This window comes from Desmodus rotundus, chromosome 4 (genome assembly GCF_022682495.2).
Source record: "Desmodus rotundus isolate HL8 chromosome 4, HLdesRot8A.1, whole genome shotgun sequence".
Taxonomy (NCBI): Eukaryota; Metazoa; Chordata; class Mammalia; order Chiroptera; family Phyllostomidae; genus Desmodus; species Desmodus rotundus.
This window is the reverse complement of record NC_071390.1, coordinates 39,534,132-39,541,780: the sequence shown is the minus strand read 5'-3', so window position 1 is coordinate 39,541,780 and position 7,649 is coordinate 39,534,132.

Genomic DNA, 7,649 nt, shown 5'->3' with positions numbered 1-7,649 from the left:
GCTTGTGCCGTTCCTCTGCTCACAAACTCCGTAAGATAAAAATCAGGCCTCTCTCTGGCCCGGCTCAAGCCTGCCTTGCCAGCCACGTCTCTGCCTGCTGCCTCCAGGCACCCCACAGACACAGTCCCCAGGTCCCCCCTCCCCTGTGCCTTTGCTCCTGCTGCTGTGAACCCCTGGAACGTCTGTCTGTGCTGCCATCGTGCCGGAATCCCGTGGAAGCCCCACCACCTGGTGTCTGTGCCACTGTTCCCTTCTGTGAACACTTTCCTCCAGGGTCCCTGGAAGAGATCCCGCTTTCCTTTGCCTTCCTTTAAAGGTTTGAACTGTGTTTACAGGCATTTCCGTCTTTTTTTCTTTTTAAAGATATTTGGATGTGTAACTTATAAACTGTATGTGTGGCTTGTAAGCCTTGATTGATAAATTGATAACAGCGGGGGAAATGTGGGCTTTGGGATCAAGCTGACCTGCGTTCAAATTTTAGGTCCACCACCACGTATCTGGGCTTAAGCAAATTCTATGTCCGCTCCGGGTCTGCAGGTCAACTGTTAAACAGGCATCACGGTAACTACCTCCCAGGGTGAGAGGTAGTGCCAGAGAGAATGCCAGAGATCAGGGACGGGAAGTCCAAGCCGGCCCCTGACTTCTAGTAGACACTTACTGAATGTTAGTTTGCCTTTGGTCTACTCCGCATCATATAGTATAGTTAGTTCCCTACAGTGGGAACTAACAGTGTTAAGGGGCTCAGTAATGTTTTCCAAACTGAGTGAAATCGAATAAGGTATTAGGTTTGGGACTTTGCCAACAACATTAATTCTTTTCAGACCTCTTAGTACTACTTAGTACATCTAAATAATAGTTTGCAAAATAGACCAGAAAGCAAGACACTATGTTTTACTTTCTTTTCTTCTTCTTTTTGGTAAGGAAGAGGCCCTTTTCCTAGGGGACAGCAGCCAAACAGAAAACATGAGGCCTTTTTCTCTTGCACCTTCTGCCTCAGTCCTAGAATTGAGTTCTCTTCTGGGCAAAGACTTTGCTAGCTTACAGGCTTCTGGGCTGGAGAAACCGTGGACGGTGCGCCCAACTTCATGGCGGTCGGGGCCTGCAGACATGGAGAGCAGGCTCTGGCCTGTCCGTGGGCTCTGGGGAGGTATAAGCCCCCAGACTCAATAGCTCTGGCTTGCTGGCATGCTTCGGATGATTAAGCAGTGCGCTTCCTAAAGCCCTAATAGAACTTCTGTAAGGTACCTGAGCTCAGACAGTGTAAAGCATCTCATTCACACCTAAAGAACTGTTTCATCAGAAGTCTGATATTTTATTGCTAGTGGCTTTTATACTGAGACTGAAGATTCATAAATTCGTACTTGTCTTGGACAGATTTTTCTGATCTTAAGAAGGTGCTACTTGTTCATCGCAGTTTGAAAAGTATGAAAGCACACGACATACCTAAATGTTAACATACTTTTTATTTTCAAAAATGATTGCATACTATAAATGCTGTTTTGTAGACTGTATTTGTATCTAAAGAATTTATTGTGTTCATTTCCTATGTCAATAAATTTTCTTCTACAATACCAAGTTAACAGCTGCCTAGTATTTCATCATATAGAGGTTCTGAATTTTACTTATCTGATTCCCTAGAGTGGAAATTTTTTGTAAACACTTAACAGGCCCCAGAGAGATTTGAACTCTCCAGCCCTGGTTTACACGACCAGAGCTCTAACCCCTGATCTATAGGGCCTCACTCCTAGAGTGGAAATTTTTAATAATGCTGAAATAGATATTCTTTTATATATACCATTTCACATATTCTTTTTGGATAAATTCCTAGAAAAGGGATTGCTAGATAGAGTGCATGTGTAAATGTTGCCAAATTTCAACATTTGTGCCAATTTTTACTTTTCTATTATTTGAGAGTTACATTACTTCCAATTTTATTACTATTGTAAGTTATACTGTGAAAACATCCTTGAACATATTTTTTTTCAGCTCTGTTGTTTTCTTAGGGTAAAATCCTTAGAAATATAAGTGCAGTATCAAACATAAAAACATTTTTGAGGCTTTTTACCTATATTGCCAAATTTTCCTCTAGAAAGGTTGTTCACTCTCATCTTTAGTGCTTATAAATCTATTTATTTCTCAGAATGTTTGCCAGCATGTAACTTATCATTAAAAAAATAATTTTGTTAATGAGATAGCCCAAGAACAGTAGTTTAGTATTTAATTTTTTCAAATTAACAAACTAATTGTTTTCCCAAAAATGCATTTTTTTCATACATACCCATCATACACTGTAACCAAAAAAAGCAGTGTATGTGACATAAAAGAAAATAAATTAAAAATCCATAGCATAGGTTAGGAGGCTCTAGTCTGGAGCACAGCTGAGTTTCCAGCACTAGAAGGAGGCTCATAGATTTCTTTAATAAGAATGCCTACTAGCAAGGGTTCCAGCCAGGTGGTTAGTTGGTCTGTAAGTCAGTCTTGAGTACTTGAAGTTGAAAATTTGTATTTTTTTGGTTGTTAGTGAGGTTGAACATAATTTTATGTGTTGTTTTTGACTTTAAGATTCATTAATATAGCAGCCCAGCTTTACAAGTAGTTTTAAAATATTAGAATTAGACCACAAGACTTTTATTGTAGCTGAATTAATTAGCTTTGGTACTATTAGTCAAAATCTCTTTATTGAGCACTGACTACCTACCTGCAGGAGCTGTGACAGCCGTAGAGAGGATGCAACAGATGAGGAAAGGCGAGTTCCTGTCTCCAAGAAAATGACTTGCTGGAGAGAAACACAGATACGCACAAATAGATAATTGAAAGGGGGAAACCTTATGTTTTATTTATTTAATATTTATAATACCTAAAAGGATATTTGGTAATATAAACTGATCAGACTACTAACAACAAATAGCATAGCTCCAATAAAACTATTAAGACAGATTAAAGAATGGAATTTACCTTGAGCTTAAAGTAAAGAAATTACTAAATTACTAATGACAATGCATGAAAGTTAACTCCGAGCTTCTTGGCAGCCAGAGAGAAACGTGAAGGGTCACATAGCTGTTGTTAGCTAATGATAGGGTGTGTGCAAGTGCGTTACGGAGGATAAAATCTTTCTAGGACTGTACTAGCATAAGAATTCTCACAGAGGTCTCTCTATAAGAAGCACTGAACTACATGATGAACAGTGTCTTTGAAAATTCAGTCCCCACATGACTATTTCTTATAGTAACCAAAAAAAAGGCATAGTGTTACATTGTAGTCCCTAGTCTAGAAATACCACGGGGAGTTAGATGTATGCCTTTTTGATCATCTGCTTTTGTACAGGGGTTGCGCTTTGAGAGTATATAGTCAGCATGAATAGCATAAATCTTTGGCCATTTATTTCAGTCTTTTGTTTCAATTGGTATTTTGAGAAGCTCTGTACCAATGACTGGTGATTAAAGATGACTAAAACGTGAGATTGTTAACGTCCAGCAAACCAAAGTATCTAGCTATTGATCGACACTAGTTTTCCATGTTTCATTTATTCGTTTTTGCATTCAACAAACATTCACTGAGTCTGAGGTACTGAGCGAGGGACTGCTCTTCAGGAGATCACAATTTGTTAAAAGGTGAAAAATAGTTAAAATGTAATGTGGTACAACAATTATAATAGCAAGAAATGCAGAGTACAAGAGAGCACAGAAGAAAAAGTAAATCTGTGTGCCTCCATATATGATGTCAGGAAAGGCTTCGGAGAGGAAGTACCATTTGATCCAGGTTTGAAAAACTGAACAGGAGTTCCTCAGACAGCGAAGGTGAGAAAGGCTTTGTAGGCAAAAGGCATATCATGAGCAAAAGCATGAATGTATAAAAGTACAAGGCGTGTCAGCAAAAGACAAGAAGACTACTGTGGTCAGGGTGTAGGGTGTTAGGGGTAGGGAGTGTAGGGTGTGCCAGGCCAGGTGGGGTGGGCTCTGTCCTCTAAATCTGTGCTGTCCAACATGGCAGCCATCGGTTATATGAGGCTGTTTGTGTTTAAACTAGAATTAAACATAATTAAAAATTCATTTCCTCCATTGTGCTGGCTACATTTCAAGTGCTCAGCAGCCACATGTGGCTAGTGACAACCATATCGAAAATGTAGACATAGAAATTTTCATAATTGCAGAAAATTTGTTATATAGCACTGCTATAAACAATACAGTACCTTGAAAGTCTGTTAAACAGTGGAATAATGTGACCAGACTGGTGTCTTAGAAATAGGTTGAACTGGAAAAGAAGTGAGGGTCAAACTGAGAGAAGATGAGTTACAATGGTAGTGGAGGAATCTAAAACATTTGGAAGGTTGAAGCAGCACGACCAATTAGATGGGTGAGGGCATGTACTTAACATCCCCGATGACAGCTCACGGCTGGGCGGAGAGTGGTGAGTGATACCACTCGTGCAAACAGGGATTTGGGAAGGAGGTCTGTTGGGAAAAGCAACAAGATCAGTGTTGGACATGTTGCAACTGAGGTGCCTATGGGATTTCTACATGAACAGGTAGTTTAATGCTCACGAAAGAGGGTTGTGGGAGTCTTCAGTATATAAGCTGACCATGTAAGTAATGTCAGCTAACAGGGATGCAAGATTTATAGTGCCAGGCACTGCTTAAAGTGCTTTATACATAATATGGCTCCTATGATCTTCCCTGAAAATATGTGAGGTAGAACTTACTATTATTAACCCCATTTTATAGGGTGAAGAAATGGAAGTGTAGAGGTTGTACAATTTATTGCCCAAGCTCACACTAGCATGTGATGGAGTTGATACCTGAATTCAGACAAATTACTTAACCAAAAATCTGTACACAAAGGATGGTGTGACAGGTTACAAAGGCAGGTGGGTTTGAATATTCATGGAAAAATCCCACAACAAAATGAAAAAATAAATCATGTTTAATTGCATAATAGAAGTAATTTTTACAGAAAAAAATAAAGTAGAAGAAGTTGGAGCTGATTAGAAAATTTAGAACCTGTGCTTGCTGGCTGTGTAGTATTGGTCGGAGCCATGGAGCCAATGTGTTTGCAAGGAGGAATGTGAAGGAGGAGAGGAAAGAGGGCCCAGAACAGAAGCCTGGAAAACACAGACATTCAAGAGGTGCTTGAAAGTAGAGGGGCCAGCAAATGAGACCAAGGACCAGGAGGGAGTGACGTGCCAGAAGGCAAAAGAAGAAAACAGCCATTAAAGAGGAAATGGTCAGTGGGAACAGTTCAGATAGAATAAAGCCTGAAAAAGTTTGCAGTGACTTTCCCAAGCAGGAGTTTATTGCAGGCCTTTGTCAGAACAGTTTTCCTGGTATTGAGGGTGCTGGAGCCAGAAGGTAGCAGAGTGAGAAATGCATAGAAAGTGAAGAGCATAGACAAGTCTTCTAGAAATTTCATGCTGAGAAAAAGGGTAGGGTTCTGGGCATAAAAGTCTTAAATAGTAATGTGTAGATGGAAAGAACCACTCCATCTGCCTGAAGAAATGAGCCACTAGGATTCCTGCAGACTAGTTTACAGCTTGTCTGAAAGACAGCTTCACAGCAGCTGAGATGCTTGAATAGGACTTCATTGAAACAATGGAGTCCTGAAACTTAAAGAAGGTGCAGGCAAAAAATAATTACTGTGTATACAGCATTCATGCTTTAACTGGTGGGAGATGACAAGGAGGGTCATGATGTATCAATTTCTGTGTGCATGCTGAGGCTGCTGAAGTGATGTCCATCACTTAGTTGGACATCACTTAGTTCATGAACTTAGCAGACAGTCTAGCATTTACCCCACTCCCATGTCATGTGAAGTCTTCTTTTAAATTGTCTTTCTTCCATTACCATTTATCTCCCCGTACCCTCTTGCACCTCTATCCACCTCCCTCACTCCCACAATCACCACACTGCCGTCTGTGTCCATGAGCCCTTTTTCCTTTTTGCTCAGTCCCTCCACCACCTCCCTCCACCGCCCCCGACAACCACCACTAGCTGTCATCCGCTCTCCATCTATGAATCTGTCTCCATTTTCCTTGTCAGTTCAATTTGTTCTTTAGATTCCACATATGAGTGAAATCATATGGTACTTGTCTTTCTCTGACTGGCTTATTTCACTTAGCATAATGTTTTTCAGGTCTCTCCATGCTGTCACAAAGAATAAAAATTTCCTCTTTTTTTATGGTTGAGTAGTGTTCCATTGTGTAAGTAAGTGTACCATAGCTGTTTTATCCACTTACCTACTGATGGACCCCTTGGGCTACTTCCAAATCTTGGTTATTGTAAATAATGCTATAATAAACATAGGGGTGTGTATATTCTTTCAAGTTAGTGTTTTGGGTTTCTTCATATAAATTCCCAGAAGTGGAATAGCTGGGTCATAAAGCAGTTTCATTTTTAATTTTTTGAAGTAACTCCGTACTGCTTTCCACAGTGGCTGCACCCATCTGCTTGCTGCCAACAGTGCATGAGGGTTCCTCTTTCTCCTCATGTGAAGTCTTTACAGGCATTATTTCTTCATAAAAAAATGTCCTTCAAATGAGAGATAAAACTTAAAAAAGGCAGTTTTCTCTCAGTGTATAGGTGGTGTCCAGACACATATGTGTCTAGATGCAAATGGGATTTAGGATACAGCCAAGAACCTGAACCAACTTTAACGATTTCGACCTTCTGGACGTTACGGGAATGTATCGCTCATGGTTTCAGAGACCCATGGACCAAACAAGGAGGGCAACTGTGCATTCTGAGTTGCCTAGAATATTCCTAACTGACTCCTGGTGAGCTGGATAGATTATAAAGTCACGATATATACAAGTAATAACAATAAATTTAATAATATTATGAAGAAGAAGAGAGGGGTGGACAGAAGGTTTCAGGGGAGGTTTTGTAGGTGTGGCCTTGAAAAATGGACAAGTGTCCAACAGGGAAGAGAAGGGAGGGAAGGCATCCAGAAACGGGGATGTGGTAAAAGCACAAAAGTGTCTGTCTCACAGAAGACAGAGACTTTGAATTCTCCCTCAAACCACACTCCTGTAAAAACAGTCAAACCTAAAGAAATTTAAATGAAAAGCCCAATGCAACTGGATCTTCTATGAGATCCATTGCCTTACTTTACTTTCAACAATCCAGTTCTGACCATCTTAAAGGTGTTTGTCAATATTTGCATATTTTTATTAATTTGTTTTCTGTAGAGAATACTATTGGGCAGTTGTATTGCATCATGGCACCAAAAACAACTTCTTCAACCCATTCTTAGGTTCCAATCTTTTAGAAGTTGAAGGAATTCTTGTTCCTCTGTGTAGCCAAAGGGTTTGGATAGAGGAGATAAACTTAATTTGAACTATAGTGTTTGAAGGTTTCTTCCCCACTGTAATTATACGAATTATATTTGATATTTATGTAACAGATATTCACATCTTTTTGGGAAAACAACTCCCTTCATATAAGGTGAAAAAAACACTGCAAATATTTCATTATGTCAGTTGTTTATTCCCTCTGAAACCCCAACAGTATCATTTTCTTCAAAATTAGTCCTGATTATCACTAAATGTTCTTACTTGATTCCCGACTGCTTGGCACTACTTTTTTTTTTTAGTCTTTGTATGTTTGTGTGTGTGAGGGTTTCGATACGCGAATGAATTTCGAACCTTTTTGGATGAGG